Source organism: Buteo buteo, chromosome 27 (genome assembly GCF_964188355.1).
Source record: "Buteo buteo chromosome 27, bButBut1.hap1.1, whole genome shotgun sequence".
NCBI lineage: Eukaryota > Metazoa > Chordata > Aves > Accipitriformes > Accipitridae > Buteo > Buteo buteo.
In genome coordinates, this window is record NC_134197.1 from 11,572,342 (window position 1) to 11,584,958 (window position 12,617).

Sequence of the window (12,617 nt, forward strand, 5' to 3'; positions counted from 1 at the left end):
CTCAGGGCCATGTCCAGCTGAGTCTTGAACACCTCAGAGGACAGAGATTCTGTAACTTTGCTGGGAAACTTATTGCAATATTTAACCATTTTTCTGCAGAACGGCATCCTTGCAGCCTGCACTGTTGCATAAGATTCCTTCACACATGCAAGACCTCATACTTTCTCTTTTGAATCTCATGAAGTTCTGCTCAACCCATTTCTCCAACATGTCCACATCTCAAGAGCAGCCCTTTCCTCCAGTGTATTCACGGCTCGCCTCAGTTTGGTGTCATGCACATACTTGCTGAGAGTGTACTTCATCCTATCCTCCAGATCATTATTGAAGACATTAAATAACATTGGTCCCACTGCTAATCCCTGAGGGACCCCACTAGCTACTGGCTGCCAGCTGGACTTAGCACCACTGGTCACAATACTTTGATCCTAGCACTCCAGGCAGTTTTTCACCCACCCTGACTATTTATCCCATCTGTATCTCATTAATTTGGTGATAAGGAGACTATGGCAGACTGGTACAAAGGCCTTGCTAATTATTAAGGTATACAACATCCACTGTCCTCCCCTCCTCTACATGGCTGGTAACCTCATCTGAGAGAGCGAGCAATGAGATTGATCAGGCATGATTTGTCCTTTCTAAATCTCAACTGGCTGCTCCCAATCACCCTCTTGTCCTTCATGTGTTTAGAAACAGAGCTAATCCCCTTAAAAGCCATAACTTTACCTAGGACCAAGGTGAGGCTGATCACGGATTTTATTACAATAAATTGAGTTGTTACTGTTTCACTTGCATTCAGTAAGAAAAATAAATAAATCTAACACAGAATAAATTACTTAGTAAGTTTTATGTACTTTAATACCACAAGTCAGTGGCTTCAAACATGGGAAAAATCTACAAACCTGCTTGTAGCAAGAAATATCTCACTGACTGAAGAGGGATGGAAGCAGCGTATTACCCAATATACGAGACAACAGTTAATTTCACAGCCTGCTATAATGGAGGTATTTTGCTACTATTGTGCAAAAATTATTGAGGTACTTTAAAAGACAGATAAATAACATCCCATTTCTTTTCTGAGGATGTGTGAATAAGAAACTCAGCTATAAAACCCAACCTAAATCACTGTTAGTCTTTGGGACTCATCCTGTAAAGCGCTGAGCAAACACTTACTGAATAAAATGTGCCTTACAGAATAAAATTCTAATTAGGGTAATTGAGCTTTGATAACTGCTATGTCATTAAACATAACTGCTTTAAACTAATTGTGTTTGCATTGTATTATGATTTCTATTAAAGAATGCATTGATGTTTATACTCTGCAAACTCTTTTGAAGTAAAATATTAAAGTCTGTACTACTTAATCTGAAGTGAAATGCCCTTTGAATAGAAACCTGGCATGGCACTAATGGAAAAGAATCTGTAAAGGAATACGGTCCAGATCTTCACTGTTTATGATTAAGAAGAGCAGAGGAAGGTGACTGTCAGCTTTTTGGACTTCCTCTATTCCAGACAAGGGGAGCTGTGTATTGGTCTCTGCAGTGTAAGTCAGGGTATGGTATGGGGTTTCTTTAATTTGGGCCAGCCGTCACTAACCCTGCAGAGCCCCTGATGCAGCCTCACTAAACTGATTACTCTAACCATACTTCTTATTCCAATAGTAAAGTGTACAGTGGGACCCAATAGTTTTAGATATGGTGAAAGTCAGAAAAATCGTACAGCCATTTTCCACTTAAAAACCAGAACTGCCTGCCAAACAAACCCAATCCAAAATAAGGAGGCAAGAGCTGTAAAGTGGTACCGAATATATCATAACTGAGCTACGTAATGCATTTCTTTTTGTGGCATTGGGAATGAATACCATGAGGTCAGTGGTAACACAGAGCTCTCCTGTTGGGCAAGTCAGGAAAACTCTGTTCCTTAGTGATGCCAGGTCCCATTGCCAAGCCTTATTGGCCTTGTCTAGAAAAAAAAACAAACCAAAAAAACAACACACCAAACTCCAAAACCAGCTTTATGTAATTTTAACCTGAAGGAGAACCTGAGGCCATGCATAGTTGTGCGTTCAAAATGGCTACCAATAACTAAGTATTTGCTCTAGGAATTCACCTTTACCCATAAAGCCTTCTTTTGAATAGCTGGTCTTGCCCCACTTCATTTCAGTTGCTATCAACAGACAATAGTCAACAAATAATCATAAGAATTATTTGTCTAGTTGGACGCAGGAACATGAAGCATGCGTTGCTGTTCTTGTACCTGTGGCATGTAACTTGCCACTGCTCCTTGACCAAATTGTTACGATTTCTACTATCAATTTACAGTACAATACAAAATGCAAAAAAAAAGGTCAAATCATCTTAAAACCAATTCTTTTCATAAACATTCCTAAAGTTGACCTTATTCACTGGAATATTTGCAGATGGCAAAAACTGGGAGAAAACAACATGGACGCAAACTTCTTTAAATATTCACATGAATATTCATATGAATAGGTGTGCATTATTATCTAGTTATTGCTTCCATGAGGAAAATGGTGGAAGTTATGAAAATTAGACAAAGATCAAAGAGCATACAGTAATCAAAGTATTAGGGAAAAATTCTGTGTTTAAAATCTGCTGTTTTCTATTAAAAATGATTGCCTAAAGCTTGTTTTCAGGACTTTGCATTTCCAAATTCAAGTAGACTAAAATAAAATAATTGATTAATTATATGCCAGCTGACCATTAATTTTATTTCATAAACCAAATCATCCAATTTTCTGATTCAAATATGTTGAATATTCAGTGACATTCCATAATTCTGGAATGGAAGGCAAGGATATGAAGGTCACTTTTTGTGTAAATAATTCTAAACAGCTGGAAGTCTGAACCTGCATTTGTCAGACACCCTAGCACATTTCCAAGAGCTTACAATACCTTGCATGCTACAGGGCAGATCTCACTGTTTCTGTCCTGAACATTTGCTGGTGTTCAGTATTTCTGTTAAGCCTTTCAAGATAATTCTAGTTTAACTCACTAACTGATACCACACTAGACCTGATATTTGGACTTTCAGAAATTTGGAGTCTGTTGTCTTTTTGCATAGGCATCTACTGCAAGTATTTTACACAATGTGAGTAGTTGCTGTGTAAACCCAGACCATAAATAATCCTCTGTGGAGGTGAGCTTTATCTTCATGGTTTGGGTCAAAGCTGAATGTGAACTCCTCTGGAGCTGGGTGCTTGCAGGGAGGTTTTGATTTATACTCAGCTGGTAGTCTCAGCCATGTGAGATGAGATAAGGGTGGTTATTACTGTCACAAATGATAAAGCCAAAGGTAAACAAGGGAATTTCTTGACAAAGCAGTGCCTTACCTTTTGAACTTTAAAATTGAAAAAAACCTCAATGCTTTTACTTATTTGCTACACATATTTTACTTGCATATTTTGATTAGCCCTCTCAATATTTTGGACTTTTGAGTTTTTGACAGTTTTATAGTGAAGTCTAACTCATCCAAGCCACTGCATAAAGTGGTGTACAAATGGGGGGCACCTATACCCCTGGCTCCCCATAATGAATGACGCATTGCACTTCAGGCATGCAGGTAGCTGTCCTGGAAATCTCAGGAGAAAAGTAGAGGTGGACATGCTGCTTAGCAAGTCTGATGCCTTTAAGATATGCTGAACTCACAGTGCAATTTACTGCTCTGTGCATGCACCTGTATTCCTTTTAACATGAGTTAGACTTACTATAGACTTGACTTCCTAGCTGACTTCCAGAGATCTGAACATCTAGGATGAAATGATAAATCACTCTTTTTCTTCTTAGTGAACATTTGTCAGCATCTCCAGGGAAACTTGCTGGTAAAGAAGTTGTGAATCTTTAGATGGATATTAATACATAGATGGAATTAAAGTGGTGGAACCAACAGGTCTCCTAGCATTTTAAGAATGACGATTCAGATGTGTCCAGTGGTATAAACATACCTATCATATCTACTGAAAAGTCAGTTTGTCTTCATAGCAAGACTTTCTTTTCTAGAATTATGCTATACATTCCACTAGAAAGCTTTGCATAATTGCATATTATTGGCTATTTTAAACAAATATAAAGCAACATAACCAAATATAATACTGTAATTTAAGTCTAATGACTTATTTTTACTTTTTCTACTTTCAACATCTGGCAATTTTTTCTGAAGTGCTATAGGTCTAAGCCAGTGCTGAGAAGTTCTTTTCCAAATGAATATCTCGTACGTCAGAAATACAAAGTGTGGTTTACTTAGTTCATTACAGTGCTGTATGGATGTCTGTTTAAGTGATCCTTCATGTGTTCTTCAAATATGCAAATAGCATAATCCTTGTTTTTAAAGAAATAGTTACACATACTAATTCAGGATAAAAATGTAATCTTACTGCAGCCTGATGAGAAACATCAAGCCTGCCTCCCTACAGTACTGAGTTTTCACCAGATAACTCTGTTGACTTAACTGAATTTAAGCTGTGATTCAAGCACTGTAGGAAAAAACCGTGACAAACATAGCTCATACACCATAGATGTAATAATTTATCATTTTTTTCATCAGGAACAAGGATAAACCACTACATATATGTAGCATCTAATAACAGAGACAAAACTAGTTACTGCCATTTGCAAACTGGCCGTATTAGGGCAAGGGATTCTTAAAAATTACAAGGGTACCAACAGAATGAAGGTATATAGTGTGAAAAATGTGCTGTAAAAGGAACATCTCTGGAGAAGATATGGTACAGGAGGTAAAGTGCTGCTTTGGTGTCATGTCAGCCATCCCATTCTACAATCTACATTCTACGCTTCTACAACCCCTATGAAAACATGCAGAAAAAATATGCTTTCTGCAGTGTATAGGTGTCTGTTAGTTAGATGAACAGAATTCTTCATAACAAAAACCTACTATTTTGAATGGTGGTTTAAATAGCAAAATGGGAAACATAAATGCTCTGTACAATGTTTTACAAAGATTAAAGGTGACAAATATATTTGAGTTCAACAGATCGTCTTATGGTGGAAAAATAACTTTGTACAATAGTTTAAGTGCTGAATAAAATGTTTTGTGACAGAAATCTCCTACAAAGGAAAAACTGAAGGAGGCATGTTTCCAGTGTAGGGTGCATATATTTGACATACTGTAAAATTCACAAGTATTTAATTGTTGTATTCGTAAAATATATACAGTGAGCTCTCTGCAGCTTTCAGCCAGTGTCATGTCTGATTACACTATTTTGAGCTAAATGTTTCAAAAGTCACAAGCAGCCTTTGCTAAATGATTATCTATAATCAGCCACACCTACCTGATTATCAGTGACTTCGCTGGCTAAAGCACTATATGCCTTTGCAATATTTACCCCTTAGGGCTTTGCTCATGCTGTAGTTACCCCCGCATGACTTTTTGCTTGTTTGCAAAGGCAGATGACTACATAACTTGTGGGAGCCTCAGCTCTTGCCTAACAGTTGAAATTTGACTAACATCATCAGTACAGGGTTTGTCCTTTTCTGCTCTAGTGTTCGCAATACTCTTATGTCATCTGTATTTAGGAACTATAACGACTTCTGTATATGCATTGCTACATGGCATTAAAAGGTCTGTTAGAATCTTATCCTCAATCTAATAGGTACAGCATTATGTTATCACCCAACAGCATGCAGTGTTAGAGAGGGAAAACTATAGCTTTTCAAACAAAGCAAAGTTGAGGGTAATTTAGTTTGGATCACAAGCTGGATCTGCTGGTAAAAGCTAAATTTCATCTAACCTTTGGGCATTGTACTTACTTTGTGCATATCTTTGGGAGGAAACAAGAACATAATAGATTATAAGGAAAATAATGTTCCTGCCCATAGATTTTCTGTCTTTTATTAAACGTGTCATGACAGGTAGATTCAGATACATTGTTTTGTAGATGTAATTATTTTTTCATATCAGTATTAGGGAAGAAAAGTAAACAGGATTCAATCTAATTTATGAGACACTTTACAATATGATTTGAAGCAGACTGATTACAGTGTATCAGTCTTAATTACAGTATATATAAACTAAATAATATGAAATATTAATCTGCTGTTTTCAGACCAAAGAATCAATACACAGAATGGAAGTTAATTTTTTCCATGCACTTAAGTCAAGAAATGAAGACAGCTTTATGTAGCTTTAGGAAAGTTCTGGAATTTAACAATTAAATTAAAACAACTAAAATACCATTCCTCCAAAACAAAAGCATGAATCTTCAGAACTAAGCACTTGACTGCTTTTTTTTAATTGAATTTTTAAATATAATCTATTTTTCACTTGCTTCTTGCAATGCTAAATAAAAGCATAAATAATTTAATTGAATAATTAAATTAAGGATAATCAATTTGTGACAGATCTATGAAAGCAAATAATGGCTCTTACACAATATTTTGCAGCTATACTTCTTATATAAAATATGGATTTCCTACATGATCATAATGAATGATTCCAGAAATATTACTTATTTTATTTTACTTCTCTGTTTCTGGGATTCCCTCTTCTTATTGACAGCCTAAAACCATATCTGTAAAGCTCAGCCCTGTGTCATGCCCTGCAGAATATTGTAATTCAAACGTGGAACTTCTTGATGCACAGGGAAGATATTCTCCATGCTTTAGCCCTTAGACTTGCAGGCTATTTTTTCTCCAAGTTCAGGATTGAAACTCTTTTCACTTGTGTTGCTCCTGGGCACTGCATACAAATTGCAGTCCTTGGTCTCTAGGATTTCAAGACTTGAAGTAACATCCCAAATGTTGTGGTGCTCTTCATGATCTCCTCCCCTGGCACACCAGTGGAACAGCGAGCACCGCCCTACCTGTGGTACCGAATGATTGGTCTCAACATGCAGCAGAATTTCGCACAGAGCGAGCTAAAATGTTCAGGTTTGAGTTTCTAAAAAATATTGTATAAATAAGTAACCAATAAACAGGATTTCACTGTGGTTTCAAGTGGTAGAGAAAGTGAGGCAGGATAATGCAGGCAAGCTCTCAAACAGGAAAGCCAGATTTTTCAGCAGAGACAAGACCCTTAAGCCTACAACTATACTGGTAAACAGAATGAACTGGGAATAATTTTCTGGCTTGAGGTCAAATGGTATGGCAGAGCACATGTCCACAAAGCTAACTATTCTCACATCTCAGACAGTGGCACCATCCAAACTGCTTGTTGGGAACAGTCTGTGGGCTGTGCTGTCACCCAAGCCATGCCCAGACATGCGGGTTGGTGCTGCTGGCCCACGCCAAATCTGCAGCGGCTGTGCAAACCAGTGGAGTATGGACAACTGTGTGCTAATGCCGTGGCTGAGACAGAGGCCCTGTTTAATTTACTACTACAGTTTGATTACCTGAGGGATTCGCACTTAAGCAGAATGGAGGTCCAAGCAGATTTCAACCAACAAAGTATAACTACAATAGCCTAAAATTACCCCAAGTTAATTTTAATCTTTTAAGAATTTTTTGTGCAAGTTTTGTGGCTTTCTGGTACACAGCCTCTCAAGGCATGCATGTGCATTGGGCCAAATTAATCAGATTTGGACAGCACATCTCCCATTCTGGAGCAGCTGGTGCTGCTAGATTACTTTACCAACACTAGAGTATTGTGTGGCTTCCACTGCCCTCTGGGGCTGGCAATCATGATGAATCACAGAGACGTGACCACAGTGTTGACCATGCCTCCTCCAACCTGCTCCAGTCACTTCTCACATCTATTTACTGCATCATGGCTTCTCTGAAGGTCAGCCATCCAGCCTCCAGAGCACTATGATTTTGTGACTAGGATTTGGCATTTAAATTGCTTTTATTTTATTTTCAAGGCAACATTTTTGCTTTTTCTGTTTGAGTATTAGTTATTCAAAAAATGTCAAAGACAATTTCCAGGGAAAAAAAAATCTTTTTTCTTTTCTCCTTGTCTCTGTATACACACACAGAGAGCTATTTTTCTCTGTATTCTTTTCTTATACTGAGGATAAGCATACAGGTTGGGGTTATTGGTTCATTTGTTCAGCCAATTTTGCAGAACTGTCCTTGGCATTCAGGGACGAATAATTCTTTCCAATCAGCAAAAATGAGACAAAAGAGATAATCTAATACTGCATTAGATTTGCAAGCCATTCAAGGTCTTATCAGGCTTAAAGATCTTTTTTCAAAGAGATGTAGATTTTCAAAGAAATATATAGAACATTATAAACTTAAAGTAATAGTTATAACAGTGGAGACAGCAGAGCAGAGGCAGTATATGATTTTCTTTCAGCTTCTGATGACCTTGACACTGTAATTATGAGCAAACAGTCCATTATTGTTAAGTCTTTAAAGAGACAATAATTGCCTCTACATTTCTTGATTGCCAAGGAAAGGGATTTTGATACTCATTTATCAATTACTTGGAAAAACCTAATACCAAGGTTAGTTCCAAATTCTGAGGTCAATTTGCTGAAAGAAAAGATGCCAGTAATTTTTCGATCTACCAGCCTTGGTCCAAGAGAGGTCTTATGATAGTACTTTTTTAAAAAAAAAAAAAAAAAAAAAAAAGACAGACATAGTTGCCTTTACCTATCTACCAACAGATGCAATTTAATATTTTTTTCTGCATAAAAAACAATTTCCCTCAATTAAGAGTGAAATACATCACTGACTTAACATGAAAAGGAGGAAGGAGTTGTTTAGGAAAAGATACAGGGACTAGGCCTGAAAGTGCCAACCATCCTTTCTTCCTATTGGTTTTAGTGCTTAGCAATTCACAAGGTTTGACCAGGGCCAAATTAATCATTTGCATTTAAATGCCTGTATTATTTCACTCCAGTTAATAAATGTCATGCTTTAGCATGAAGAGAAGCCTGAAGAGAATTGCATTGTGTAGAGTGCAAAAAGTGGCCTAAAAACCAATCAGATCCTGAAATTAAATACTTTCTCTCTCTCCTACCTGCTAACATCTGCAAAATTTTCTTTGAACTTCTGAATGTAGAAGAGATCAATTTAAAGGCAGCACAAACAGATGTGGCGGTCAGTGCCTGCTCTTAATCTATTAGAGTAGCCATACCTCACTTGGACAAAACTCCTATTAAATTCTGTGTGAAAAAGAAAAGCAGGCATTGAGATGGCTTTCACCTCTGGCTTGTGCTGATGGCCAGCATAAGGTCTGTGCATCAGTAATTTCTAAAGGCAGGCTTATTTGGAGCTGGACCCCTTCCCTACTGGCAACATGAACTGGCCAGACATGAATCAACTCCTGTCAAGAAGCCGTGTACTCCATGAGCCATTGTCTACTACAACAAGCTCCCCCTGCCGCACACACACGCTTCTTCCCTTTTTAATATTTTTTAAATAAAATGTTAAGCTTTCTTAGTAGTTTTTTTGTAAGACAACACCCTTAAAATGAAAGAAATGAAAATAAAGCATGGGGTGGGAGATTCTACCTCCCCTTGTGTGATTTCCTGTAGTTTCCCCTCCCTTTATGAATGAATCTTGCTCTTTTCACTTATTTATTGACATAGTATAAACCAACAATAACCCTGCTTAGCAAAAGTCTTAACCTGCATACCAAGCAGCTAGAATTGTACCTCATAAAGCTAGGTGTATCTGCTTCCAGGGAAAAGAGGTAAATCAGCTAAATGGGTTTATAAAGGTTCACTTGCTTTTGCTACACACCTCTCTCAGTTCATAATTCTCAAAGACATATATGGAGAGGCCTTCCACCTTCTTCAGGGCTGCATATTTGAAACACTGAAATATATGTACATGAAATTTTCTGATTATTTGAATCATACATTTGAATGCTTTTACCAAAACCAGTGAAATATTAGAATACAATAATTTTTTAGACACAGATTTTGTGAGGCAGGTGCACATTTGCAGCATTTTAAGGTTTTCATAGTTCCTTTGATTCCAACAGCCTGACTCAAACACTTCATGTTAGCCATGTGTTTGAAGTACTTTGTTAAATGTAGACCTAAACAAGAATTCTTTGGCTAAGAAAGACTCATCCAATCTTCCACTTATGAAATAAAACAGATCTTACCTCAGCCCTTTCTCTTCTGAGACAGAAAATTTCTGTTTCTGCTTGTAAAGAGACTGGTATCAGGGAAGTTTCCAAGGAAATGACAAGCTGTAATAAATATATTCCTTGTTAGGTGAAGTTCATAGTAAAGAGAACAATAGTTTCCAGGTCTCCTGTATTAAGCTTTTCAGGTGAAAACAAATCTCCTAGTACCAAAAATAAGATTCAGACACTGGTGCTGCAAACAAATATGAAAATAAGGATGGTTTCACATGTCAGTATTAAATTCTCTAAAGTTGCTAGACTTTGCAAGCACTTGCAAGATGCTAATAAGGTTTAAAAATCCCCATACTTTTAAGGAGCAATTAGTTGTTTTAAATTTGCTCAATATTTGAAATAATAAGGATTTTGCTTTATTTAAGGAGAAGGCTTAAATTGATTTAAAAGACATAAGAATACTTTCATCTATGGATTCAAAAGCAAGTCCATCAAACTCAATGGAGATATGTCTTTTCTTCAGGCTCTGGATCAGGCCCAGTTCGACAGCGGAGGCAGTGTTTTTACTGAAAGCACTCTAATGCTACATTACTCTGAACAGCTACACATTTAAAAAGAAAGAATTACAACTCTCTGCAGTGAGCAGAGAACCCTCAAAATAGTGCAGTAAAACTGTGATTCTGAGCAGATTTGTGTTGGCATGCATTCGTCTCATTTTGAGAGACTCGGATCCATCAGGATTTGGGTGGGCTTATTGCTACCATCCCTGCGATATAAAATCCAGTTTGGATCCCAAGAAACCCAGAGGTTTATTGGTGTATGTCTTTTAATATATATCGGAGTATATATCTATTAATAAGCAAATCTGGAATTAAAAACCCCAGCTTTTGCACCCATCTGGTGGTCTTCAACATTTCTTTGTTCCTCTTATGTCCACCCGAGATCATGCCTAGGCTTTTAGTGAGCTCTTTGTTTCTTCTGCTGATCCTGGAGTTACTATTACCTCCAATGGCATTGTTTGTTTTCACCAAAACCTAAGTTTGGCAGTTACATTCTACTACAAAATCCCATTCAGCTCTTCACAAAAAGGATAAGTCATACAAGCTCTGCTGAAGACCTGATTCTTGTTCCTGGCTTTTTTGTCAGCTGGTTGTAACTAAAGACAACTCAGAGAGGCCATGTACCTCAAGGGCTTCCAAAACTTTTGCCTCCCCTGGGCAAGGAGATACAGTTTGTCTTAATGGTTCCAGATGGTTACTAGAGATTAGTATTGCTTAGCTATATTGCATTGATGATCATTCTCAGAGCAGGCGAGCAGTAATTAATTGATTCCATCTGTATCTACATTTGGTCAGAGAGTGATTTATAATGACCATTCCTACAAAGCACCAGAGGGCATATGATTAACAAGTCAGCCCTGATGGGCTATAGTGATGTTGAGAGACTGACAGAACTGACAAGGCTTTCCATAAGAACATTAATATACAAGTTAAGCTATTGCAATGAACCTACTATAGCTTGAAGTTTGAATACAGAACATATATGTAACCTTGCTATGCTATTCAACTGTAAGAATTACTTCATGACAAAATTTGTCTAAATGCAAAGACACTGAAAATAGTATCTGAAACTACTATTGTGTAATTTTTGGTTAGAAGGTCACATCACTTCTGATAAGTGAAGCACTTTCTATTAAGGATTACCATTTAAAATCAAACCAGAGATTGTCTGTCAGTGACCTATTTTAGGAAACACAGAGTGCAAGATATTATAGTGCATATACTGAAGTTGTCTTTCATTACTATTTTTGGAGCATCTATTATTCTGATAGGTTATTACAAATACACGTCCATGAAAGAACAATGTAACTTTTTCTGGCTGCTACAAAGGTTCCAATATTTACTGTAGGTAAGGATCTTGTAGAGATCAAAATTCAAATACTGTTCAAAACTTAGTCTCATAACTGTCAGTATACATGGTCAGAGTTATGATCCATATCGTGTAACATTCTTATTCTGAATCAGTCGGGTGATGTAAGGGACTTTATAGGATTTGCATAAGGTCCTTTGAATTAATATTTTTGGAAGTTGTCTTCTTAACATTGGGAAGCCCACCAGAGAGCCAAGTTCTTCCAATTCACCTGCCTAATCCATAACACAAGTTCTGTTGACAGTCCCTTGTTTCCATAAGGCAATTTCTGCAGTATTGGATTACATAGTTTTGATGCATTTCATTGTTTGTTTCCATAGATGTGACTCACTGTATCACAAAGGAAGCACTTGAAGGACAAATGCAGAACTTGTTAGTGATGACAGTTTTTCCTCAAAGAAAAACGTACTGCTATTAGTACTTGAGTACTGTCACTGGTCCTAGATTGATGGGCGAATTTCTGTTCATGAAGGTTGGACTTTGGTTCATCATATTTTAAATGGGTCTTTCTGAATATTCTGTACCTTTTGAATAGAAGTCTAACCAATTCTGTAAGTGAATTCACTTGATCACAAACCTGCTAAAAAGAGCCAGGTGAAAATTTGATACTTGAAAACAAGTTACCTATGTGAAGGCTAGGACTCTTATACAAAAGCAAACATAGCTCATGCTATTATTTA

The 12,617-nt window shown here is 37.1% G+C and overlaps 1 protein-coding gene across 1 annotated transcript in view; it reads left to right on the forward strand.

Annotated features, from left to right (window-relative positions):
- Positions 1–12,617, forward strand: part of SHISA9 (shisa family member 9) — a 193,360-nt gene that overhangs the window by 37,243 nt on the left and 143,500 nt on the right. The window lies entirely within an intron of this gene.